The 27,396-nt window shown below is 44.7% G+C and overlaps 1 long non-coding RNA gene across 1 annotated transcript; it reads right to left on the reverse strand.

Moving 5' to 3' along the window:
- Positions 1 to 14,329: 14,329 nt before the first annotated feature.
- LOC149390432 (uncharacterized) lies at positions 14,330 to 27,165 on the reverse strand. Its single transcript, XR_016300126.1, has 3 exons — positions 26,785 to 27,165; positions 25,753 to 25,846; positions 14,330 to 14,777 (listed from the first exon to the last, which is right to left on the reverse strand). It is a non-coding gene; the product is annotated as an uncharacterized LOC149390432 (long non-coding RNA).
- Positions 27,166 to 27,396: the final 231 nt, after the last annotated feature.

Below are 27,396 nucleotides of genomic sequence, written 5' to 3' on the forward strand. Positions count from 1 at the left end.
GAGACATCCTGCTGATGCTGCACAGTGGAAATCATTCGATTTAGAGTATAAGGATTTCAGTGTTGATACTCGAAATTTGCGCCTTGGTCTAGCTTCTGATGGAATGAACCCGTTCAGCATGATGAGCAGTAAATACAGTGTTTGGCCGGTTATACTTGTGAACTACAATCTCCCTCCAAAGCTATGTATGAAGAGAAAGTTCTTGATGTTAACGCTTTTGATTTCAGGACCGAATCAACCAGGAAATGATATTGATGTCTATTTGGCACCGTTGGTCGATGATTTGAAGATGTTATGGGAGAAAGGGATGGAAGTTAAAGACGCTTACCGTGGAGATTCGTTCAACTTAAGGGCAATGTTAATGTGGACTATTAACGATTTTCCGGCCTATGGAAACTTGTCAGGATACTCTGTGAAATGCTCGATTAGTTGTCCGATTTGCATGAAAGACACATCTTCCATCCGTTTGAAGCATGGTAAGAAAACTGTTTTTCTGGGTCATAGAAGATTCTTACCAAGAGATCACTCGTATAGAAGATTGAAACAAGCATTTGATGGAAATTCAGATCGAAAGGAGAAAAAGAAATTGTGTAACTGGTTTGCTTCTATTAAAGTCCCCGAAGGTCATTCGTCAAACTATAAGAGGTTCGTGTCTTTGAAAGATTTGAGACTTATTGGAATGAAGACGCACGACTGTCATGTGCTGCTACAACAAATGTTGCCTCTTGCTTTGCGAGGAATTGTGCCAAAAGATGTGAGGTTTGCAATATCAAAGATATGTGTATTCTTTAACTCGATTTGCTCGAAGGTCATCGATCCAACTCGATTGGATTTAATGCAGTCAGAATTGGTGAAAACTCTGTGCTTGCTCGAAAAGATCTTTCCACCTTCGTTTTTCGACATAATGATCCACTTAACCGTCCACTTGGTACATGAAGTGAAATTAGGAGGGCCCGTGTTTTTACGGTGGATGTATCCAATCGAACGTTATATGAAAGTGTTGAAAAGCTACGTGAAGAACTACAATAGGCCGGAAGGAAGCATAGTTGAAAATTACATAGCAGAAGAGTCGGTTGAGTTTTGTTTTGAGTAATTAGCTAAAACAGACGAAATTGGGTTACCCAAGAATACCAATTTTGATTCAAAAGCTCTATCTACAGGTATTTTTTTAACACTTTATTTGTTTATTTAAATTATATATGAACATTATTTTTAAGTATTTGTTTCATTATAGGTACTTATTCGATCGTCAACCGAAAAGAATGGGAGCAAGCAAGTCTCCATGTGCTACACAACGTTTCCGAGGTCACGCCATTTGTGGATATTCATTTGAATGAGTTGAGAGTGAATAATCCAAAGAAGGGTAGAAATGAAAAATGGTTGCAAGAAGAGCACAACCGTTTGTTTCAAAACTGGCTTGGAAAACGCTTATTTAAAGAGGCTTCACATTCATCTACGTTGAGTAAACTATCTGGCGGGCCTTCCTCAATGGTTACATGGTACACTGCTTGGTCTGTTAATGGTTTTACATTTTACACAAGAGAACGAGACAACAAGCATCCCGTACAAAATAGTGGTGTTACATTGTTTGCCGAAGCTTTACATGTTTCGTCGGCAAAAGATAAGAATCCAAAACATGCTTTTATGAAGTATTACAGATACATTGAAGATATTTGGGAACTTGATTATTGCGGGTTGCGAGTCGCATTATTCAAGTGCAAATGGGCAGACAATAATCACGTTAAAGTTGATAATGAAGGAGTTACAATTGTCGACTTTATACGGATTGGCTACGAGAATGATTCATTTATTTTGGCTTCGCAAGCAAGTCAAGTGTTTTATGTTTCGGATCCAGCAAATCCTGAGTTATCGTTAGTGGTTCATATGAAAGCGAGAAACGGTAACGAAGAAGAAGACGAAGACATGTCTAGCATTCCTCCGTTCACATCAGGATTACCGCCAATTGATCAAGAGATGGATGATTTTGATGATGACGATGTTTCACATCTACTTCCTAAGGATATAGATCCTATTTTTGTTTGATATTGAACATTTAGATAATGTATTTTCATTTTAGATTTTATGTTATTCTCCTGTGGACAACGTTATTTTTCATTCAAAATTTCTCTATACAATGTCATTTACATTAAAATTACATTTCTCCGACATCGCCGCGGCTGAGTACAACTCTCGCCGCGGCAGTATACAAATCTTGCCGCGGCGAGAACCTTTCTACAATGCTTTAACAAGCGTTGTAGAAACCTCGCCGCGGCAATGTATATTCCATGCCACGGCGAGAACCTTTCTACAACGCTTAAACAAGCGTTGTAGAAACCTCGCCGCGGTAACGTATATTCCATGCCGCGGCGAGGTTACTTCTTAAAAACCCAAGACTCTCGGTATAAAAAAACAAAATCTCGCCGCGGCAGTATACAAATTCTGCAGCGGCGAGAACCTTTCTACAACACTTAATTAAGCGTTGTAGAAACCGCGCCGCGGCAACGTATATTCCATGCCGCGGCGAGGGTAGTTCGCCGCGACGGGAATATCACCTCGCCGCGGCGATTCAATTTCTTAAAAAACACAGACTCTTGGTATTAAAAAAATCAAAATCTCGCCGCGGCGAAGTAATATTTTAGCCGCGGCGTAGATCACTCGCCGCGGCGAGAATAGTCACGCCGCGGCGAGAAAGGTACCTAGCCGCGGCGAAGAAGCACTCTACCACCTAATCATTCACTTTTTTTCCAATATTTAACCTGTTCTCCAACTAAAAATGATCATTCAATTAAGATTTCTACAATCAATAAAACAAACCAAACTAGTCTTAAACATATAACATCATGTTTCAAACATATATGAAATAAAACACAGTAAACTGAAACTTAAATTTAAAAAGAGTTTGAAATTTATATGGAAGAGTTGGTGTTGTTGGTTCTTGAAATTTACTCGTCATTCGGTGGTGGTGGTGGTGGGTTCGCCGGATATTGAGGAGGTGCCATATGCGGTGGCCACTGTGGTGGTGCGTACGGATAGTCGGAGTACTGAGGATATGGAGGAAATAACACCTGATTCTCTTGGTTGATGTCCCACCGAGAGTAGAGATCGTTCAATTGATTGATGTGAGAGGCGCCATACTCCGCTTGTTGGTGCATGTACTGTTGCGTGTGTTGGAACCCCCCGACGAGATAGTTGGAGCAATGAGCAATGTAGTCGATGGTGGCGGGGTCGATTACCGGAGGTGCTTGTAAGCGCAATAGGGGCTCCGCTTCCCCCTCGTCCCTCTCTTCCTCCGCTTCCTCCGCTTGTGCATCCTCCCTAATCTTGTACCGCTCGATAATGGAATCCGTAATAGGCCCCATTGGACTGTTGATCGTATCCCTTTTCGAGCGTGGTACCCCCGCATTTGTACAAAGGCCGGTAATGATCGACGGATATGGCAAACCGTGTCGTTCATCAGTATAGTCGAGTTTCTTCATCCAAGTATAGATGAATCGACCGACGTTAATGGAAAGGCCTTTAACAATGCAGAACAACACCTGGATACGATCGTCGTCGAGAGTGGTGAAGTGCTTGATCGGATAGAGACGAGCGCAAACAAAGTAAATCCACGCTTTAGCGATCCTGGTGAGTTGATCACGCTTGAGTACCCTTTTTGCTTTTTCAGTGACCCAATCATCTCCCGGAATGCACAACACCTGCGACATCTCCTGATGGCTGCAACTTCTTAGCCATTCTAGATAGCCCTCGTTCTTGAAAGGCACATATGGGGTCCCAAGAAGATCGTTGATAGCTTCGACACTCATATCGACTCGTTTCCCACGGACCGTCACAACATCACCTTGGGAGTCCGGCAAGTTTGCGTAGAATTCGTACACGAGGTTGATGTTCAAATCGAACTCGGGTACAGCACAGTATCTCCCCCAATCATGACCAACTATGCTGTTGCGGATTTGCTTTCCTATATCCGACGTATTGCTTACATTGAATCCTCTCTCATGGATAATGTTACGCGGCAAGATTTTGTCGTAGCGTTCCTCCGCGACCTTGCTAGTAAAGATACTCGAGTTGTATTCCTCTTCGAGAGACTGTTGACGAGATCGCTTGCTTTTTCCTTTACTCTGACCTCTGGAAGAGCTCGGAGCCTTGGAGCCCGCCGTGTTTTTAGTTCGACGCATTTTCAAGCTCATACAAAATATAATCATAAACAATTATATACATAACCATTTTAACCACTAACCTATGTAACAATATGTCAAACACAATCCGGACATTTCAATTTAACTCAAATTCTCATTCAAATTTATTCATATCAACAAAACCCTAATTTAACTAAATTCACTCATATCAACAACACGAAATTACATCAATAACTACCTTAAAAAACTTTAAAAATCATACCTTACAATGAGGCGGCAAGAGAGAGAGAGAGAGAGAGGCGCGAGAGGAAGCACGGCGAGGACTCGGCGAGAGAACAATGGCGGTGAGGACAAGGCGACGACGAGATTTTGGGGCGCCGAGGACGTGGCGAGGGATTTTGGAAGAAAAAAACGGGAGAGATGCGGCCGAAAATGGTTGTCTCGTGTGTGGGTATTGGAAAAAATGAGAAAAAAACTGAAAACGGCCTTTTATAGTGAAAACCTAAAAAACCTAAAACACCTCGCTGCGGCGAACATATGTCGTCGCCGCGGCGAAGTGTTCCTACAACGGGTATTATAACCGTTGTAGGAACGTCTCGCCGCGGTGAGATTCCTCACTCGCCGCGGCGAGACAGGGTTGAGGTGGAGGCGGGGCTGGGCGATATGGAGGCGGGGCAGGGGGCGAGGTGGAGGCGGGGCTGGGCGAGGTGGAGGCAGGGCTGGGCGAGGACGTGGCGAGCGAGAGGCGAGGTGGAGGCGAGGACGTGGCGAGCTAGAGGCGAGGTGGAGGCGGGGCAGGGGCGAGGTGGAGGCGGGGCTGGGCGAGGTGGAGGCCGGGCTGGGCGAGGACGTGGCGAGCGAGAGGCGAGGTGGAGGCGGGGCTGGGCGAGGTGGAGGCCGAGCTGGGCGATGTGGAGGCGGGGCAGGGGGCGAGGTGGAGGCGGGGCTGGGCGAGGTGGAAGCCGGGCTGGGCGAGGTGGAGGCGAGGGCTGGGCGATGTGGAGGCGGGGCTGGGCGAGGACGTGGCGAGGTGGAGGCGAGGACGTGGCGAGCGAGAGGCGAGGTGGAGGCGGGGCAGGGGCGAGGTGGAGGCGGGGCTGGGCGATGTGGAGGCGGGGCAGGGGCGAGGTGGAGGCGGGGCGGGGCGATGTGGAGGCGATGACGTGGCGAGCGAGAGGCGAGGTGGAGGCGGGGCAGGGGCGAGGTAGAGGCGGGGCTGGGCGATGTGGAGGCGGGGCAGGGGCGAGGTGGAGGCGGGGCTGGGCGAGGTGGAGGCGGGGCTGGGCGAGGTGGAGGCGGGGCTGGGCGATGTGGAGGCGGGGCTGGGCGAGGTGGAGGCGGGGCAGGGGCGAGATGTTCCTACAACGGATATTATAACCGTTGTAGGAACATCTCGCCGCGGCGAGATTCCTCACTCGCCGCGGCGAGACAGTTTCTTAAAAAACTGCTTGGCCACGGTATCCACCTCGCCGCGGCGGCGAATATTTCTAGCCGCGGCGAGATATATTCGCCACGGCGAGATATATACCTCGCCGCGGCGACGATTTTCTACAACGCTTTTGTTTAGTGTTGTAGAAACCACCCACCGCGGCGAGGTATGAATTTCTCCGCGGCGGATTACATTTTTCTACAACGCTTTCACTGTGCGTTGTAGTAAGTTGTCGCCGCGGCATAAAACACATTACGTCGCGGCGTGGATTCTACAACGCTTAACTATATGCGTTGTAGAATCTACAAGTTTCTACAACGCTTAACCATATGCGTTGTAAAAACACCAAGTTTCTACAACGCTTATCCATATGCGTTGTAGAAACACCAAGTTTCTACAACGCTTGTCATAAGCGTTGTAGAATCACTAGTTTCTACAACGCTTGTCATAAACGTTGTAGAAAGTGGGTTGTATAATCCAACATTTGTAGTAGTGGTTATGCTAAGGATGGGTCCTCTAAGCCCTAGACCTCGTTAACTAATTATTTTACTATATACTGGCCATACATAATGCTAAAAGAGCGTCTAACTCTATTTATGCTCGCTTATTGATTCATCTCTTTCGACCCATTATATTCAGGAATTATTATTAATAATATCTCCATATTATTAATTCACATTTTCTTTTTTGCAAGAATTTCACAACATTATATTATATCATCTTATTTTCAATTTGAATTGGTTTAATTTTCATCAACGAGAGTTTGAGGCCATAATTTACAAATCTAAATCGAGCTTTATTCTAATAGTTTCGCGACTGCTTGAAGAGAAGATTCTCAAATCAGCAAATAACATAGTAAGTATATTTAAAAATAATTTAAATAATTAAATTATTCAGTAACATATTAGTCATAGCAAACTATAAATTAACACTTTGAATCCCACAAAAAAGATAATAAATGTCAAAATACACACTCGAAAAAGCCTCCAAAACAAAAGAGAACTTGAGTTTCCAAGTTCCATATAGCACCATATTTATAAACAAAGGTATACTTTGGACTTTTTATGAAAATCAAGTTTTTGGACCCCTGAATTGTCCAAAATACCCTTAACATCCAATTTTCTTCTTTCTCTACTTTATCTCTTTCTCTCCCACATGACTTCAGCCCAATCTCTCAGCCAAACAGGATAGAAAATTTGAAACCCACTTTCTTTGCCGTCCCACTTCGCCAGCGTCCCAGAAACTCGTCGTTCACCTTCCTTCGTCATCCTACTTCGTCTTCGTCTCCATGTGCTCTCAAGTAGAAAGCTTCTCGGGCATCTTATTTCACTCTTGTTTCAAATAGAATGTGACGATGTTGTGGGCACCTGAGAGAAGAAAAATGGTTAGGTTTTGATTGTTGTCGCACGAAAAAGAACAACGATTAGACAACTCGGGCGGTTCGATCCAAGACCGGATCAAGTGACCGCGCCCGGGCCAAAAATGGGAGCTCGTAGACCGAGCTGCACCCTCCAGACCCTGAGGTGTGTTTTGGGGGGTGTGACCGTGCCAAAGGTTGGCTGCCTACGTACCCTTTAGTCGGGATCAGGTCATAACGTAGTTCAATTTGTGTGTTGGGAGCTATCTTGGGCTCAGAGGCTTAAGAACCCGAGACTTTAGAGTAGGACCCGGCTCGTAGCTTCTAGTGAAGACTTTAGAGGGGTCGCTTGCCTCGTAGCTCGGAGTTCTAGCTCAATGGCCAAGAAGCTGGAGAGCAGTATGTACTGCGGAGGCTCGGGTCGCAGAAAAGGAGCGCGCTCCCTCTCGTGGAGGGGGGTCCTTGTGTTTCTGAGCCGAGGGAGGAGGAGCGCGCGCTCTTGGAAATATCACAAGAGGGCGGGAGAGGAGAGAATTCTCGAGTGAGAAGTGTGGTGTGAGAATTGGGATTTGTTGGAATGAACCAGGATGATTTTTCCTTCCCCAATGGGGGGGGGGTATTTATAGTTGTGGAGAGAGGCCTTGGGCCGGCCCCTTGAGGCCCACCGGATGGCCGGGAGCGGGGCGTGCGAGGCATCACGCCCAGCCGCCGGGCGTGGGTGTGGGTCACCTCGGACGCCTTTGGCGAGGAGCCCCTTCGCTTCGGTCGTTTGGCCAACTTTCCAGCGGATGAGGGGGCAGCGGAGCTCCCCTTTGTGAGAGAAATATCGGGGATGTCGGAAGCCCGCAAGGCTGGCGAGCGGTTCCGTTCCCTCGAGCTGATGGCGCTCACCGGGTGGTTCCCGCCCTTTGCTCCGGGCACCGAGGAGGCGCGCCGGGCGAGCAGGCCCCCGAGTCCCGTGGCTCAACCAGTCGCTCCTGCTTCTCGAGGTAACTTTTACGGTTTTGTAAAAAAAATTTGTTTTGACAGGAACGTGACCTTCGTTGCTTTGCTTTGTGTAGCTGCAAGGAGGCGAGCTAGGAGGCTGGCTTCCGCTTCTCGGGACCCTGCGTCGATGGCGGAGATCCGCTCTAGGGTCGCTGACCGCAAGGCGAGGGGGGAGCGTGTCGAGACTGCTGATGTAGCTGAACCAGAACCCCGTGCTTCTTTGAAGAGGGCTTCGACATCGGCGCCTCCTGAAGAGCGTTCCGAGCCCAAGAGGGCGAATTCGGCGGTGGAGTTGGAGGCGATAGAGGCTCGAGGGGATTGCTTCCTCCACGTCGAGGGATCCCCACTGTTCTGGTGGAAGGACGTGGTATCGAAGAACGATATTGCCTTCTTCCAGGCGGGGGTTACCGACGCTCAGAGGGTCAGTATTTCTGTTTATTCTGTTGTAAGCGTATAGGTCTTAGTTTTAACCCTTGCTTCTTTGTCGTCGCAGGCGTACGGAGGGCCGTGCAGAGCGACAGGATTTTGCATGACTTCATCCGGCGCTTGGGGTCATCCCAGGAGGAGCTTGCTTGGACGAAGGCTAGGTTGGCTCAGGTCGAGCGAGGTTCGCACCCGGGGGCGGAGACCGAGACGCTTCGAGATCAGCTTCGTGAGGCCAGGGTGGAACTCCAAATCGCTCGGGATCAGCGCGACGGAGCCCAAATGTCTGTGGCCAAGATGGCGGGGGAGCTCACCGAAGAACGGCGAGCTTGCGAGGTGGCAACCCGATCAGCGGAGATTTTTCGTACTGAGGTTACCGACCTTCGGAGGCAACTGGATGCTCGATCCGATGCTTTGGAGACTTCGCACCGCCAGCTTACTTCGAGCGAAGCGGCGCGTGTTCGGGTGGAGCGCGAGCGCGACTCTCTGGCGGAGGAGAACGCCCGCCTCTCATCCCAGCTTGCTGAAGCGGAGCAAAGAGCGTCCGACTTGCAAGATGACTACGACATAGGGACCGAGGAGGCCCGTCGCGCCGGAGCGGTAGAGTGTCGAGATGCGACCGTGACCGAGAACGAGGCCCGGGGGGTCACTTTTGAATTCTTCGACACCTTGTTTCCCCTGCTAGATGAGGGTGCTGCTTGAGCCGTGTGGCTTCTTTTTTTTAGCGCGTATGTTTAGCACTTTCCTTTTCTAGGATTTTATTCATTTTTCACGCACTTTTTATTTAGCACGTGTTTATTGGATTCAGAGCCGTGGCTCTTTTTATTTATGAGATATTTTTTTTGCTTTCATGTTGAACGCTTATCTCAATTTTCGAGCAATTTTACTCGTATATGCCTTCTTTGCGGGCTAACGTGGCCCGAAGGGCTTGTACCCTTACCAATAGTTTTGGCAGGTTTTGCGTCCCTAGCTGGGATTTGCCCTCCGCTCACTCTATTGTTACGACTCGTCGTCGTTCAATGTTCGAGGCGAGGGGGCGCTTGTGCCCAGTTAGGTGGTTGTGGCCCAGTGACTTTGCTTCGTGCCTTTCGGCGATCGAAGAGGTCGTACCGGGCAGTTCCCGGAGGCTTTGTGTCCGTGCCATTGCGACTGGACGTGTATGTCGCGCCGGGTTGGGCCGGCATCTTTTGAGTTCGCGCCCTGGAGCAAGCGAACGTAAATTGCGCCGGGTTAGGCCGGCGTCTTTGGAGCTCGTGCTGTTGAGCGATCGAGCGCGGTTTGCATCGATTTAGGCCGACGTCTTTTGGGTTCGTGCCCTGGAGCAAGCCAACGTGCTTCGCGTCGGGTTATGCCGACGTCTTTTTGGGTTCATGCCCTGGAGCAAGCGAACGCGCTTCGCGTCGAGTTAGGCCGACGTCTTTTTGGATTCGTGCCCTGGAGCAAGCGAACGTGCTTCGCGTCGGGTTAGGCCGACGTCTTTTTGGGTTTGTGCCCTAGAGCAAGCGAACGCGCTTCGCGTCGGGTTATGCCAACGTCTTTTTGGGTTCGTGCCCTGGAGCAAGCGAACGCGCTTTGCGTCGGGTTATGCCAACGTCTTTTTGGGTTCGTGCCTTGGAGCAAGCGAACGTGCTTCGCGTCGGGTTAGGCCGACGTCTTTTTGGGTTCGCTTGCCCGGGAGCAAGCGAACGCGGGTGCGTCGGGTTAGGCCGACGTCTTTTTGGCCCGCTTGCCCTGGAGCAAGCGAACGCGGGTGCGTCGGGTTAGGCCGACGTCTTTTACTCAAACCTTATTACGCCGGGTTAGGCCGGCGTCTTTGGTGTTCGTGCCCTGAGGCTAGCAAACATTTGTTTGGCTCAAATTTGGCCTTTTTAGGGTTTGAGGCAGCGCCTTTACGCGTCTTACATGCGTCCCGAGAGACGTCTTTCACCTGCGCGTCTTACGGCACGCCGGGAAGGCCGACATTTTACCCGAACCGTATGCACGAAGGGCCGTCGGGGTTCGAGCTTCCTAAGTCTGTATCCCCGTGGGGGACTTAGGCCTGGGTAAAAGTGTTCGTGCTGTTGAGCGACCGAACTTTATGTGTTGCGCCGGGCTGGTCCGGCGTCTTAGAGCTCGTGCTGTTGAGCGACCGAGCGTATGTGTTGCGTCGGGTTAGGCCGACGTCTTTCCTCGGACCCGTATGCTCGATGAGCCGTCGGGGTTCAAGCTTCTTAAGCCTCTGTATCCCATGAGCGGGGGGCTTAAGGTTTTTTTTTTGCCGTGAATTCTTGAGCGTATGTCGCAGGATCCATTAGCCCCCCAAGTTTTTAGTTTTACAGGTCGTGCCGTGATGACTAAAAACTTTTTAATAAAGTGGGCAAAGAAAAGACCGCAAACTTTATTTTTTATTAATTTTTGCTAACAGGGAACATCCTTGAACAGTGGCACGTAGGCCTTATTGAATAAGGGAAATCAGAGCAATAAATGGGGGGACTTGGTCACTGGTGGTATTGCCTCAAGTGCTCCGCGTTCCACGGGTGCCGGATTGGAGTTCCGTCCGTGTGTTCGATGTAGTAGGTTCCGTCGTGAATGACTTGTCGAACTCTATATGGTCCTTCCCAATTTAGGCCCAGGACCCCGGCGCCTTGCACTTGGGTGTTCTGGAACACGCGTCTGAGTACAAGGCTACCGACGGCGAAGATCCGCCTTTTGACTTTGGCGTTATAGTATCTCTCAACCTTTCGCTTTTGTGCAGCGAGTCTGGTGAGGGCCTCAGATCTTTTCTCGTCGATTAGATCCAGTTCGAGGCGCATGGCTTTATCATTTTCTTTCTCGTCGAAAGTGTCGACCCGGTAGGTGGGGACTTCTGTTTCCACGGGGACCACCGCTTCAATCCCAAAAGCTAGGGAGAAGGGGGTCTCTCCGGTGGCGTTTCGAACGGTCGTTCGATAGGCCCATAGGATAAAAGGCAGTTCCTCAGCCCAGGCGCCTTTTTTGGCTTCGAGCTTTTTCTTGAGGTTGCTTTTAATCGTCTTGTTGACGGCTTCCACTTGGCCATTAGCCTGTGGATGTCGCGGGGATGAGAATGTCTTGCTTCCCTAATTGGGCGCAGATTTCTCTAACCATCGCATTGTCGAACTGCGCACCGTTATCGGTCACGATCGACGCGGGGATGCCGTGGCGGCATATTATGGACTTCCAGATGAAGTTTGTAGTGTTGGCCTTGGTGATCTTGGCCAGAGGCTCGGCTTCGACCCACTTAGTGAAGTAGTCAATAGCGACGATGGCGTACTCGTATTGCCTCGGGGCTTTGGGAAGCTTCCCGATAATGTCTACGCCCCATTTTGCGAAGGGGCGTGGAACAACGATGCTACTCAGGGGAAATGGCGGCTGTCGTGGAACGTTGGAGAAACGTTGACACTTGTCGCACTTTCTTGCCCAGTCGTAGGCGTCTTTTTTCATCGTTGGCCAGAAATAGCCTTGTCGAAGCGCTTTGAGCGCGAGGGACCTCCCAGCGGCGTGGTTCCCGCAGAGGCCTTCGTGGATTTCGCGGAGGACCTTAGTCGACTCGACGCTGTTGAGACATCGGAGCAGCGGGGTTGAATACCCGCGCTTGTATAAGGCTTCGCCTCTCAACACGTATTTGGATGCGAGGGCTTTCAGCCTTTCGGCTTCTCTGCGGTCTTCGGGAAGTACCCCTCTTCGCAAGAAGTCCGTAAGCGGGGTCATCCAAGTTGGATGAGCAGCGCTCTCAATCGTTCCAACCTCGTCACGTGAGACGGATGGTCGCGAGAGAGACTCGATTGGGATAGTTCCCAACCCGTCTTCGATGATACCGGATCCGAGGCGAGCTAGGGCGTTAGCCTCGAAGTTCTCTTCTCGTGGGATTTGGATGATCTCGAACCAGGAGAAGGCATCTAGCTTGACATTTGTCTTTGCCAAGTAGGTGATCATGTTAGGTTCTTTGGCAACGTAGTCGCCTTTAACCTGATTTACGATCAACTGCGAGTCACAGTGTATTCGTAAATTCTGTACGTTGAGCTTTTGAGCGAGCTCTAGCCTTACGATGAGGGCTTCGTACTCGGCCTCATTATTGGAGGCCTGGAATCCGTAGTGCAGGGCGTAGCGCAACTTTTCCCGGTCGGGATTCGTTAGAATCACGCCGGCGCCTGCTCCCTGGGCATTAGATGCTCCGTCTACGTGTAGTTCCCAGATGGGACCCGTAGGGTCGACCTTTCTCTTTCGAGCCCATAAGTCATTGGTCGAGTCGTCTTCTGCTCTTCCCATGTCGGGAGTGTAGGAGAATTCTGCTACGAAATCAGCTAAGGCTTGAGCCTTTATTGCTGGTCTCGGGTGAAACTCAATCCCGTACTCGCTCAATTCTTGGGACCAGATCGCCATGCGAGTCGATGTTCCCTTTTGAAGAGCTTTACCGATTGGGTGTCCGGTTCGGACAACGATTGGGTGAGCCTGGAAGTAGGGGCGTAGCTTTTTGGCGGCTACGAGGAGAGCGAGAGAGAAATTCTCTATCTCCGTGTAACGCGTTTCGGCGTCAAGGAGGGCTTTGCTTATGTAGAAGATAGGCCATTGAGCCTTATCTTCTTCACGGATCAGCACAGCGCTCACAGCTCGTTCGGAGACGGCGAGGTAGATGTAGAGCGTCTCGCCTTCTTTTGGCTTGGAGAGGAATGGAGGTGTCCCGAAGTAGGCCTTCATTTCTTGAAAGGCTTTTTCGCACTCGTCCGTCCATTCAAAGCCGTCCGTCTTCTTAATTGCTTTGAAGAACGGTTGACACTTGTCGGTTGCTTTTGCCACAAAATGTGAAAGGGCGGCAACCCGACCGGTCAGACTTTGGACTTCCTTGACACGTTGCGGAGACTTCATGTCAAGGAGTGCCTTGATTTTCTCGGGGTTCGCTTCGATACCTCGACGGCTAACTATGTATCCTATGAACTTCCCGTATTCGACCCCGAACACACATTTGTTGGGGTTGAGCTACATTTTGTACTGGCGGAGGATTAAGAACATCTCCCTCAGGTTGTCTACGTGATTGGTAGCCAGTAGGCTTTTAACGAGCATGTCGTCCATGTATACTTCCATGGTCTTACCGATTAGGTCGGCGAAGATCCGGTTTACCAATCTTTGGTAAGTAGCTCCTGCATTCTTAAGGCTGAAAGGCATGACCTTGTAGCAGTAGAGGCCGCAATCAGTGACGAAGGTCGTCTTGATCTGATCAGGCTCGTGCATTCGTATCTAGTTATAGCCCGAGTAGGCGTCCATGAAACTTAGCAGTTCATGTCCTGCCGTGGTATCGACCAGTTGTTCGATGCATGGGAGTGGAAAGCAATCTTTTGGGCAAGCTTTGTTAAGATCTTTGTAATCTATACAAATGTGCCACTTCCCATTAGTCTTTTTGACCATGACCACATTGGCCACCCACTTGGGGTACTTGGCTTCTCAGATGAAACCGGCGGAGAGAAGCTTTTCGACTTCCTCGTTTATCGCTAGGTACCGTTCGGGGTTGAACACACGTCTAGCTTATACCTTTTCAGCGATAGTTTTATCGTCATTCAATCGGTGCACAATCACATCGGGGTCTATGCCAGGCATGTGTTGTCAATGGTGCCCACAAGAAGAGTTGTAATCCTTATATTGTACATTTGATGTAATAAAGTCTCATGAAGACTCTTGCTTGTAATTGCTTATTTATTAATAAAAGTTGAAACGTTCATTCAATCTTCCTTGTCTGAAGCTTTATGATAAAACATTAGTCTTTAGTCCATAAACAAACTAAACAACTTACGAAGAGACAAATGTAGATTTGCATGAACAACCTCTTCGTAGTTTGCTTAAAACGATATATTCGCAATCTAAGGGTCAAAGGACTATTGACCTCAGTATGATTGTTAGAAGAATCTATGATGTCTGGTTATGAGGCATTGAGAGTTGGAGACTCTATAGTTCTTCTAGGTATCTTCCGAAGGTACTGAATTGACCAGTGCACTTCTAGAGACAATGTCACGACCCGCGACCTCTCGTCGGCGGCTCACGGGCCGAGACGGTGGGGTTACGTCTCAGATTTCAACATCAATATATAACAATATATCTCATATCCGCGGAAACAGAATCAAATCAACATAATAACCATAATACTTATATTAAACATAACACGATCATATATAAGTACTATAAGTGGTTATACGAAAACTTGGGTAAATTTTTTGTTGTTTAACTTTAGGAATTAGAGCCTTATAGCGACTCTTATTTATACACAAGCTCCCTAATTTTAAGTATATATACAAGGGATAGTTTGGGGATCATAGTTTATGAAAGGGGTTCAACAAAATATAGATATTATTATAGAAGGATTTGAACCCGGGTGAGTTCCCATTAGCCCAAAGGTCAAGAGATACACGTCTGGTCTTCATCTACGACTTCCTTATTCACGTCGGCGCCTTGCCCTTCTCTACATTACCAAGGGTCATAAAACTATGAGTCGATTGACTCAGTAAGTGGGAGTCTAACCTAGAAAAATAAAAGCGACTAATGCCATGTGATAACATGTGACGTGCAAACAGGCACATAAGAATGCATGGATGCAAATCTAACAAGTTCTAGAGCATGACTCGTGTGTACACACTCTAACTAGTACTTGTCGTCTTTAAGGTTACACACATCCCCCGCTATAACCTCTAGAACGACAAGAGACCAGCCTTAGACTTCGAGCAGCAGTCGTCCGGCGGCCTAAGAGTTTTAACATCTGTCTGGGATCCACTAATGGTACCACTTCATTCGACGTCGGCGCCACCCCCAGGCCCTCATAGCCTGTCAAGGTCTTCAGGCCTTCATAGCCTGGCAACAATGTCGGGTACGACTCTTGGTCGACTCCCCGCTCTTCAGGCCTTCATAGCCTGGCAACAAAGTCGGGTACGACTCTTGGTCGACTCCCCGAAATATGAGTACTCAGCGCCATCCTGTTGGAATCGATCTAGGGTTTAAGAAAAAGTTTAACGCTTCGTTAAGCGGCGGAATTTTAAAAATTTTCTTTTAAAGTAAAACTAGTTTTTACTAACCTAGACGAGAGCATGTACATGTAAATAAAAAACTATTATGAGCTAAGAAGTTTACTAACCTTTCTTGAAGCTTGATCTTTGAGAAGCTCTTAGAAAGTTGCAACGCTCGTCTCCCCTCGCAGCACGTCCCTCTTTCTTTCCTCGGCACCTCGAGCAACCACGAAAGTTTCTATCACTAAATCACTCGAGAGAAAAGGAATTAGTGAGTGGGCACTTTTAAACACTACGACTTAAGAACGAGTCTTGAAGTCGCAGAGCTAAACTCTAGGTCAAATGAGGACCTAGGTGCCAAAACAAAATCGAAAATAAACTAGAGAGAGAGAGAGGAGTTCGGCCAAAGTTCTAGAGAGAGAGTCTCTCAAATCTCTTAAACTTGGATGAATTAAAAATGAGAAGAATGAGGCTCCTATTTATAGGAGAGGTCAAACCTTCAATAAGGTAGTTTCATCTTCTATAAAATGAGCCAATTTCCTCTTTCTTTTCCTTGAGAAGCTCGGCCAAAATAGACTTCATTAAGTCTTGGAATAGTTTCCTATTTTGTTCCATGCCTTGCCTTGTCTCTCTCTTGGCCGAATTCCATATAGCATCCTCATGCAAATTTGTTTCCTCTTTTTCTTTTGGCAAGTATCTTGATACATTTATGCACAAAATATTCTCTCTTGGTTGGGTATGTTGGGCGCCTATGTCCTTCTAGAATGGGCTTCTAGAAGCTTTTCCATTTGTTCATGACAACATAAAAAAGGCCCAATAAGAATTTTCAATAAAATTCTTATGAAATGAAATTAATTCACAAGGCCCAATGATCAAGTCATGGCCGAGTGAAACATGTCATGAAATGACCTTGTCAAAAATTTATTGACATTCATTTCATCGTTTGTCTCAAAAGACAAAAATACCCTTTTCACTATTTTCGTTCTTGTTTTGACTTAGCTTCCAGTTTAACTATTCCTATCAATGTGATTCGTGACAGTGACCTCATGGACCCAAATGAACAAAGCTTTAGCTAAACACTTGGACTCAAAAGTTCACAAACCTTTTCCAAGTTTAGCTTAATGCCAACCGACTCCACTAAAGAGCTGACACTGAAAATCTCTCGGTTCAAATGAATTTATTTTCTACTCAAGAATTCGACCTAATTATGATTAGCGGATCCACTGAATATTATCTATGTTTACCCTTCATGAATGTCATCAGCTAGTCGGGATTTACTAAATTACCATTTTACCCTTCTAGCTGTTATTTCCTCAACTCCTTTGTCGCTTGTGAATAAGTTAGAAACAATGTATTGACGAGGAGCTAACAAGTCACATTGTTTCATCCAAAAGAGTCAGGACTCAATTTGGACACTGGCCAGTTCATTTATTCACACTCCAAGGAACAAAGCATGAGGTGACATACATTGCATTTCAGCAATCTTGTACATGAATTCCATATCTATGAGAACTTCACAAAGTTACTCATGACAGACTCACAACTTAGTACTTCACCAATAGGCCTTGTTCGGAATCACATAGTGAGTCCGAACTTTGACTTTCTCAAATGAGAATACTAAGGTGTGAAATGGCATGTCTCATTTCAGGATTAAGGTAAGCATGATGCAATTCATACATAATGACTTCGAGACATAAGAGGTTAAATGGTTTGTTCTTATATTGTCTCTAGAAGTGCACTGGTCAATTCAGTACCTTCGGAAGATACCTAGAAGAACTATAGAGTCTCCAACTCTCAATGCCTCATAACCAGACATCATAGATTCTTCTAACAATCATACTGAGGTCAATAGTCCTTTGACCCTAAGATTGCGAATATATCGTTTTAAGCAAACTACGAAGAGTTTGTTCATGCAAATCTACATTTGTCTCTTCGTAAGTTGTTAAGTTTGTTTATGGACTAAAAGACTATGGTTTTATCATAAAGCTTCAGACAAGGAAGATTGAATGAACGTTTCAACTTTATTAATGAATGAATAGGCAATTACAAGCAAGAGTCTTCATGAGACTTTATTACATCAAATGTTCAAAATAAAGACTACAACTCTTCTTGTGGGCACCATTGACAACAAACTCCCACTTGACTCAAAGAAGGTGTGTGTAGTCCTTCATGCCTAATCCCTCACGATGTTGGTCGAAGACCTTGTTCGCTAGGGCCTTGGTGAATGGATCTGCGAGGTTGTCCACCGTTGAGATCTTCTTCACTTCCACGTCTCCGCGCTGCACGATCTCTCGAATCAAATGGTATTTCCTCTCAATATGCTTAGAGCGCTTATGGCTTCTAGGTTCCTTTGAGTTAGCGACAGCCCCACTATTATCACAATAAAGGGTCATGGGCTCGTCGACGTTTGGAACAATTTCCAAATACTTAAGGAACTTTCTAAGCCATACAGCCTCTTTGGATGCTTCACAAGCAGCCACATATTTTGCTTCCATTGTGGAGTCAGCAATGCAAGATTGCTTAATACTCCTCCACACTACAGCTCCACCATTAAGGATGAACACAGATCCCGAAGTGGATTTCCTGGAATCCTTATCCGCTTGAAAATCGGAGTCGGTATATCCCGTCATAGTCAGGTCAGTACCTGAGTATGTAAGCATCAAGTTCCTAGTTCTTCGAAGATACTTAAGAACATGCTTAACAGTAATCCAGTGCTCGGGTCCAGGGTTGGATTGGAAACGACTAACTACGCCAACGGCGAAACAGATGTCAGGTCTAGTGCAAAGCATAGCATACATGAGGCTTCCTACGGCAGAGGCGTAAGGAATCTTCCTCATGTCTTCAATCTCTTGTGCAGTCTTGGGAGACTGGTCCTTAGAGAGTGAAACTCCATGCCTAAAGGGTGTTTGACCCCTCTTGCAGTCTTGCATCGAGAAGCGATCCATCACCTTATCAATATAAGATGCTTGAGAGAGCGACAGGGTCCGGTTTTTCCTATCTCGAAAGATTTGGATTCCCAGAATGTACGCGGCTTCTCCTAGATCCTTCATATCGAATTGCTTTGCTAGCCAGACCTTAACCTCAGATAACTTACCCACGTCATTACCAATGAGTAGTATATCATCGACATATAGTACCAGAAACACAACTTTGCCTTCGTGTATTAACTTGTAAACACAAGGCTCATCTATTGACTGTTCAAAGCCGAAGCTCTTTACAGTTTCATCGAATCTAATATTCCATGACCTAGATGCTTGCTTTAGTCCATAAATGGATTTAAGCAACTCACAAACCTTGGTCTCTTGACCTTTATCCACGAAACCGTCTGGTTGAGCCATGTAAATGCGCTCGTCAAGATTGCCATTCAGAAAGGCTGTCTTGACATCCATTTGCCAGATCTCATAGTCGAGAGCTGCAGCTATGGATAGGAGTATGCGGATGGATTTAAGCATTGCGACTGGCGAGAAGGTTTCTTCATAGTCAATCCCTTCTTGTTGGGTATAACCCTTTGCCACAAGTCGTGCTTTGAACGTCTCGACGTTCCCATCAGGACCCCTTTTCTTCTTGTATATCCACTTACACCCTACGGGTTTAATCCCTTCAGGAAGGTCTACAAGTTTCCAGACTTTGTTGACATACATCGAGTGCATTTCAACTTTCATGGCGTCAAGCCAAAGGTTTGATTCAGAACAAGCCATTGCTTGGCTATAGGAAACAGGGTCATCCATGTCGGAGACGGCTACAAGAGAGTCTCCATAAGACATGTACCTGTCAGGCTTTTGAGTAGCCCTCCCACTACGTCGAAGTACTACTTGACGAGATTCTGATGAGTTAGGTTGTGTTTCAGTTGGGGTAAGAACAGTTCTTACAGATGAGGTAGAAGCTTCCTCACCCAACTTTTCTTCAAGCACAATTTTGCTTCTAGGTTTCGCATCCTTCATGAAGTCCTCCTCAAGGAAACGAGCATTCGTGCTAACGAAAGTCTTATCGTCCTCGGGACTATAGAAAATGAAACCTTTGGTTTCCATTGGATGTCCCACAAACAGGAACAATTCTGACCTACTAGCCAACTTGCTAGTCTTTTGCCTTAGCACATGTGCAGGGCAACCCCAAATTCGGATGTGGCCCAAACTTACTTTACGGCCAGTCCATCTTTCATAAGGAGTACCAGGAACCGTTTTAGACGGAACTTAGTTCAGAATGTAAGCGGCTGTTTCGAGGGCATATCCCCAAAAGGAAAGCGGGAGTGATGAGTAACTCATCATCGATCTAACCATCTCCATAAGAGTTCGGTTTCTTCTCTCTGACACTCCGTTTTGTTGAGGTGTGCCAGGTGCGGTAAGCTGAGAAGCGATACCTTCTTCTTTAAGAAAGTCATCGAACTCTCCAGACATATACTCACCACCTCGATCAGATCGAAGGGTTTTGATCACTTTGCCAGTTTGCTTTTCCACTAAAGCCCTAAAGACCTTAAATACGTTAAAGGTCTCGGATTTGTGTTTGAGAAAATAGACAAACCCATATCGCGAGTAATCATCGGTGAAGGTAACGAAGTATTCGTATCCTCCACGTGCCTGTTGGCTGAGCGGACCACATACATCAGAATGTGTTAGTTCCAGCAACTCAGTGGCTCTTCGACCCTTATCGGAGAAAGGTCGCTTAGTCATTTTTCCTTCTATACAGGATTCACAAGTAGGTAGTGAGCCTATTGCAGAGGCTTGGAGTGGACCATCCCTCACAAGTCTCTTAATCCTATCTAGACTGATATGACCAAGTCTTAAATGCCAGAGGTATGTTGATTTTGTTAGATCGGAGGATTCAGAAAGTTTGATCCTCTTTGGCTCCCTAATTAGATCGTCATCTATTTCGGTGTCTAAAAGAGAAGGTTGAGTGGGATAGATGTAAAAAAGACCATTCTTCATACATGCATCAGTGACGAAAGAATCAGAAAAAGAAATACGAATTCCATTCTTTATAAACTTTAAACAATAATCTTGCTCAAGAAGTCGAGCAACGGATATTAAGTTCTTCCCAAAGGTAGGAACAAAATAAACATTATTCAAGTTTAAAGTGCGGTCTTCAAAAGACAGCGTCACGGATCCCACAGCCTTCGCGGACACCAGGCTCCCATCACCCCATTTGAAACAGAACTCGCCTTCCTCTAAGCTTTTGGTTTTCTTGAAACCATTCAAGGAACAACAAATATGGTTAGTAGCAGCGGAGTCAAGAATCCACGTTGATACATTATCAGCTACTAAGCATGCTTCGGTAACTAGTACAATACTATGTTCCTTTGCTTTGAGATAGGCGGGACAGTTCTCTTTATCGGCCTTGTAAGGTCTCTTCACAGTTCCAGAGGCGGAGGCTTTTTGCTCAGTAGCATGTGCCTCTCCTTGATTCCTCTTTCTCTTAGTGAGACTTATAGCAGTGTGAAGTTCCTCCATAAGCTTGGTAACAGTGTACTCTAGCTTGTTAATGGAGCAGTTCATCTTAGAGGTATCAAGAGATGCGGGGAGAGTTTCTAAGATTATATCTATGACATTCTTCCCATCATTCTCAGATCCTAGGATTTCCATCTTATTTAGAAAACTAATGATCAGTATCATAAAGTCTCTAATAGGAGTCCTAGCCTTCATATGACAGTTCATAAACTGTCAGACTGCTTGTTGCCTTGCTTGACGCCTTTGCCCTCCAAACATCTCAAGGAGATTGTAGAGCATGTCAGCGGCAGTCTCGAAGTCATGATGTTGCTCTTTCAGCATATTGTTCATAGATGCCAAGATATAGCACCTCACAATCTCATCGGATCGAAGCCAGGCTGCTAAGGCGTCATTGTCCTCTTGAGTTGAATCATCATTCGTCAGAGGAGGACACGGGGTGGTGAGTACCCATTTGTGCTTGTTAACGGTAGGTATTATGTCGAGGTTACGTTTCGAATCTACGTAGTTTTCGTTTTCGAGTTTGATCGAGGAAAGAAAGATAGAGAGATGGTTGAGAGACATATTGCCTATATAAGTTGAAACAAGTTTATGATTAGTCTTTGGTTTAGGATTTAAGTTTTATTAAGACTTTTATAAAATCCAAAGGTGTTATAAACCAAACGATAATTTACTCCCTCAAGAGAAGGCCGCAAAAAATCTCCATTTATAAGTAAATGACACATCATTAATGCTAAGCCAAGATGTCAATACATCTATTTTGACTAGCCACCTTGTAAATTGGTTTGATCACTCACATCCTTTCGCAGAGCCTCAAAGGAGGATACTAGGGATTGAGCCTAAGTGTGCAACCAACCACTTAGTCCAAAAGATCAGCTTTGAAAAATAATCCCCCAAGGGGAGGCCTTGCCATCATTGCATCACTCTCGGACGTAACTCATTGAGCAATGATCGAAGCAATAACGCCTTGGAGTACTCACATTTAAGTGAGGGTCGCAAGAGCGGCTCTTAGTCCCACATTATTGCATCTTTCACTAGTGTTGGGGATCGTGGGTTACAAACAACAAGTATAACCCTCCCACTTAGTTTTTGGAGTTGGTTCATCGACTCTTTTAAGTTCGGAAACAAATTTCCTAGTTAGAGAGCGACAGAGCGGACAACTAGAAGAGAATCCTAGATCGACATGTTCAGAGCAGTATTAGTGCATAAAGGCACAAGGTACATACTCGATCTTTTCCTATTTTCTATTTCGGGAAAGTGCGTGAGGGAAGTGTGAACTTCAACTCACTCGAACACTTGAAAGTTTGAGATTACACATCTTTTTATTTTTCGGCTTGTCTACAAGGAGACCTCCCACTCAAATTTTCAAGAGCATATAGATTTTGAACATATGTGATATAGATATAGTTTTGAAAACATTTTGAAAATTTATTTGATTTGGATGACAAAATATTTTCAAGTTTGAAAGTGAAAACGGTTTTTCAAAATTCAAACTAGTTTTGTAAAAATTCAATTTCAATTAAACTTTCAAAAATCAAAACATTTTAATCTTACACATCATGTTTATAATCATATGAAAAACATTTTTGCTCAAGAAAATTTTCTCATTAGAGTTCTATAACTCATGGTAGTGGGGTTTGAAAATCCGGATTTCTAAAAAAAACTGGAGTTTCAGACAGCCGCGCACCTCGGAGTAAAATCGCCATATCTGGCGGCTCCGATGTCCTTTTCAGCCGAAACCGGTGGCATTGGACAGAGGACAGACAGAGCTTTAATTTGATTCAAGAATCATCAAATTTCGATTTCTGAGCAGAGAGTTATGCCACTTTTAATGCGGGTTTACTCTAGCTCGAAGAAAAAGAAATAAATTAAAGCTTGGTCCTACTTAGGTGCGAAAAAGAATCAAGTGTAACGGAACGTTTTAAGATGTTGTTTAAAGCTTTTATTTGTGTTTTATTAGCAGGGTAATAACATAGAATAAAAGAAATAACAACAAGCATAAACGAATACGGTAAATAAAAGAAACTAGAAAGACAAAGTAACTAGTCACAAAATTTACCGAAATTTCTCAAACCTTTAAAACACGTTTTTCAATATAAAAAATTAAAAACTTTTAGAACTGATTCTAATGTGTTTTAAAAACATCCCAAACTCATAGAAAATCAACATGCTTTTTAATTTAAAGACAAGAGCATTAAATTAAAAAAAAATCTAAGATTACAATTCTAACTTAACACAAAATTAGTAAACTTTCGAAAACGATTTTCAAGCTCATAATTTAAAAACATGCACATGCATTCCTTTGACCATAGCTCTGATACCATTTGTTGGAATCGATCTAGGGTTTAAGAAAAAGTTTAACGCTTCGTTAAGCGGCGGAATTTTAAAAATTTTCTTTTAAAGTAAAACTAGTTTTTATTAACCTAGACGAGAGCATGTACATGTAAATAAAAAACTATTATGAGCTAAGAAGTTTACTAACCTTTCTTGAAGCTTGATCTTTGAGAAGCTCTTAGAAAGTTGCAACGCTCGTCTCCCCTCGCAGCACGTCCCTCTTTCTTTCCTCGGCACCTCGAGCAACCACGAAAGTTTCTATCACTAAATCACTCGAGAGAAAAGGAATTAGTGAGTGGGCACTTTTAAACACTACGACTTAAGAACGAGTCTTGAAGTCGCAGAGCTAAACTCTAGGTCAAATGAGGACCTAGGTGCCAAAACAAAATCGAAAATAAACTAGAGAGAGAGAGAGGAGTTCGGCCAAAGTTCTAGAGAGAGAGTCTCTCAAATCTCTTAAACTTGGATGAATTAAAAATGAGAAGAATGAGGCTCCTATTTATAGGAGAGGTCTCACCTTCAATAAGGTAGTTTCCTCTTCTATAAAATGAGCCAATTTCCTCTTTCTTTTCCTTGAGAAGCTCGGCCAAAATAGACTTCATTAAGTCTTGGAATAGTTTCCTATTTTGTTCCATGCCTTGCCTTGTCTCTCTCTTGGCCGAATTCCATATAGCATCCTCATGCAAATTTGTTTCCTCTTTTTCTTTTGGCAAGTATCTTGATACATTTATGCACAAAATATTCTCTCTTGGTTGGGTATGTTGGGCGCCTATGTCCTTCTAGAATGGGCTTCTAGAAGCTTTTCCATTTGTTCATGACAACATAAAAAAGGCCCAATAAGAATTTTCAATAAAATTCTTATGAAATGAAATTAATTCACAAGGCCCAATGATCAAGTCATGGCCGAGTGAAACATGTCATGAAATGACCTTGTCAAAAATTTATTGACATTCATTTCATCGTTTGTCTCAAAAGACAAAAATACCCTTTTCACTATTTTCGTTCTTGTTTTGACTTAGCTTCCAGTTTAACTATTCCTATCGATGTGATTCGTGACAGTGACCTCATGGACCCAAATGAACAAAGCTTTAGCTAAACACTTGGACTCAAAAGTTCACAAACCTTTTCCAAGTTTAGCTTAATGCCAACCGACTCCACTAAAGAGCTGACACTGAAAATCTCTCGGTTCAAATGAATTTATTTTCTACTCAAGAATTCGACCTAATTATGATGAGCGGATCCACTGAATATTATCTATGTTTACCCTTCATGAATGTCATCAGCTAGTCGGGATTTACTAAATTACCATTTTACCCTTCTAGCTGTTATTTCCTCAACTCCTTTGTCGCTTGTGAATAAGTTAGAAACAATGTATTGACGAGGAGCTAACAAGTCACATTGTTTCATCCAAAAGAGTCAGGACTCAATTTGGACACTGGCCAGTTCATTTATTCACACTCCAAGGAACAAAGCATGAGGTGACATACATTGCATTTCAGCAATCTTGTACATGAATTCCATATCTATGAGAACTTCACAAAGTTACTCATAACAGACTCACAACTTAGTACTTCACCAATAGGCCTTGTTCGGAATCACATAGTGACTCCGAACTTTGACTTTCTCAAATGAGAATACTAAGGTGTGAAATGGCATGTCTCATTTCAGGATTAAGGTAAGCATGATGCAATTCATACATAGTGACTTCGAGACATAAGAGGTTAAATGGTTTGTTCTTATATTGTCTCTAGAAGTGCACTGGTCAATTCAGTACCTTCGGAAGATACCTAGAAGAACTATAGAGTCTCCAACTCTCAATGCCTCATAACCAGACATCATAGATTCTTCTAACAATCATACTGAGGTCAATAGTCCTTTGACCCTAAGATTGCGAATATATCGTTTTAAGCAAACTACGAAGAGTTTGTTCATGCAAATCTACATTTGTCTCTTCGTAAGTTGTTAAGTTTGTTTATGGACTAAAAGACTATGGTTTTATCATAAAGCTTCAGACAAGGAAGATTGAATGAACGTTTCAACTTTATTAATGAATGAATAGGCAATTACAAGCAAGAGTCTTCATGAGACTTTATTACATCAAATGTTCAAAATAAAGACTACAACTCTTCTTGTGGGCACCATTGACAACACATCCCCCAGGCCGTCATAGCCCGTCAGGGTTCAATTCCTTTTTGGTACCATCGACACATCATTTCTTTAGGGTTCGGGTACTCTGCAGCACTCAGAGTACACACCTATGCTACTTACAGGAGAGCGACTCGGGTTAAATCCCGAAAGAATTATCATTTCACTTTTATGCTCGTTAGTGTTTTAAGTTGAAGACTCGGGATATGACTCCCGGTACTCCTACCCTCGGCTCGAATCCGAGAGTCCAACATGCTCTCCTGTCACCTCAGATCTAGCTAAACTCTATGGTTAGCAGAGGGATCTAACTACAACAAAATAGCAACGTGGCTGGTTCAAGTTAGCATTTGAACTTATGGGTATAAACCCAACTAAATTTTCCAAAAAGAGTGGCCGAAGCCTTAATCTTTGATGTTTGTGTCTTTTAAGGCTTTTCCTACTCTTTTTATTATTAACACGTAAATGCACGTAAACAGGATTATTCCCTTGGTAAGTAGTTGACTTATGTCTCCACACTTACCTGGGATACTGTGATAGAAGCTCGACGACCTCTGGCGATGTCTTGCTTTTCACGTTCTCTGAGATACTTGACGCTTGTCGAAACGTCTAAAGAACTAGCATCCGAGGTTGAAAGTCCGTTAGTTATTGGATTCAAAATTACTTGAAAAATATAGGGTCCAGTGTCGGGATTAGATTTGAGTCGGTTCGGAATTCGATAACGAGTTACTTCCTTAAATCTAAACTCTGATCAATTTCCAAAATTCCAAATCCGACATCTCGACTCAAAAACCCGAACCCAAACAAGTCACACGACCAAACACGAATCCAACTAACTAGTCACAAAATTCTTAGACTTGTCATTAAATCCACATTTCAAATTCAATTCTCACGTCTCAAAATTCAAATTCACTTCCAAATCAAATCCCAATTAAAAATCTCAATTCTCAAATCAACCTAAACATTTCCGAATCCACACCGGATTAACAAGTAAATCACATATTCGACACCCGGTGAAGAACGGGTCATAACTTCCGCTACACAACCCGAAAACCAACGATTCCAATTTCAGAATGAAATTAACATCCACATCTTTCTAACAAGGTATTACAAACCAATTTTGGACCAAGGCAGCTAACTCAAAAGCATCTCACAATTTCAGCTTATCAATTCGGTATACCCATTTTTCCCAGCTTTCAAACACAGATTTCAAAAATTCATAACTCACTCAATTCTCAACGGATTTACACGTTCTTGGTCATTTTAGAAACCTCATGACGTCTATTATTCAAGAAAAATATCAACAAATCCAAGTTAAATCGGTACCGAACTGCCCACGTCAATTTACAGAGGCTGTTCACAGCGAGCTCAAAATCCTCAAATCATTCAAAATCGACTCAAATACACAAATCCGAGCTAGGAACATCATTAACCAAGTCCAACAACCAAATAAAACCCATCAATTCCACTGATTTTAGCTCGGATAAAAAAGCCCCAAATCAAACTTCTCAAAACCCTAACTTGAGTTTTCCAATTCAGCCATATCAATTCTTACCTCTAATCTGCTCTCCGGTGTGTTCTCACTTTGTTCCCGGTGTCCTTTCTCGGTCAGTGGCCACGGCGGCTCGACGGCGGCGACTCTTCTCCTCGGCGAGGCGCGCGCGCGGTGGCTGGTCTCGGGTTGGTATCGCGCGAGGAAGATGAAGGTGAGCGAGGAGAGGAAGAAGAAAAGGTGAGAAAATGGTGTTGAGGGTTGATCGGCTGAGAAAACTCGAGTGTTGTTGTGTTGCCGAATTTTTTTTTTTTTTCCTTTTGCAGGTGAAGCTCGCGTGGAGAAGATGAAGTGAAGATTCCTTATATATATATTTTTTTTTCTCGCGTGGGTTGGTGTGGTTTGGCCGACCAAGTGATATACATCACTTAAGATAAGATTTCACTTCTTTGATTGATGACGTGGCCAGCCAATCCTTATCCTATTATTCACAAATCAATCTATTTTCCTTGTTTTCTTTCAAATGGGTCCCTTAAAAATCATTACAACCAAGTCCTCTTCATATAATTATTTAATTAAACCCATAACCGAATGGATTATAATTATATGATTCGAACCGAGAATTTTCTCGTTCGCTCTAAATTAATTAAAATATATTTAAGGTTTCTCGGAATT

The sequence above is a fragment of the Urtica dioica genome, chromosome 7, assembly GCF_054948205.1.
Source record: "Urtica dioica subsp. dioica isolate 48M chromosome 7, U.dioica_male_clone48M_v1_H2, whole genome shotgun sequence".
NCBI classification, from domain to species: domain Eukaryota; kingdom Viridiplantae; phylum Streptophyta; class Magnoliopsida; order Rosales; family Urticaceae; genus Urtica; species Urtica dioica.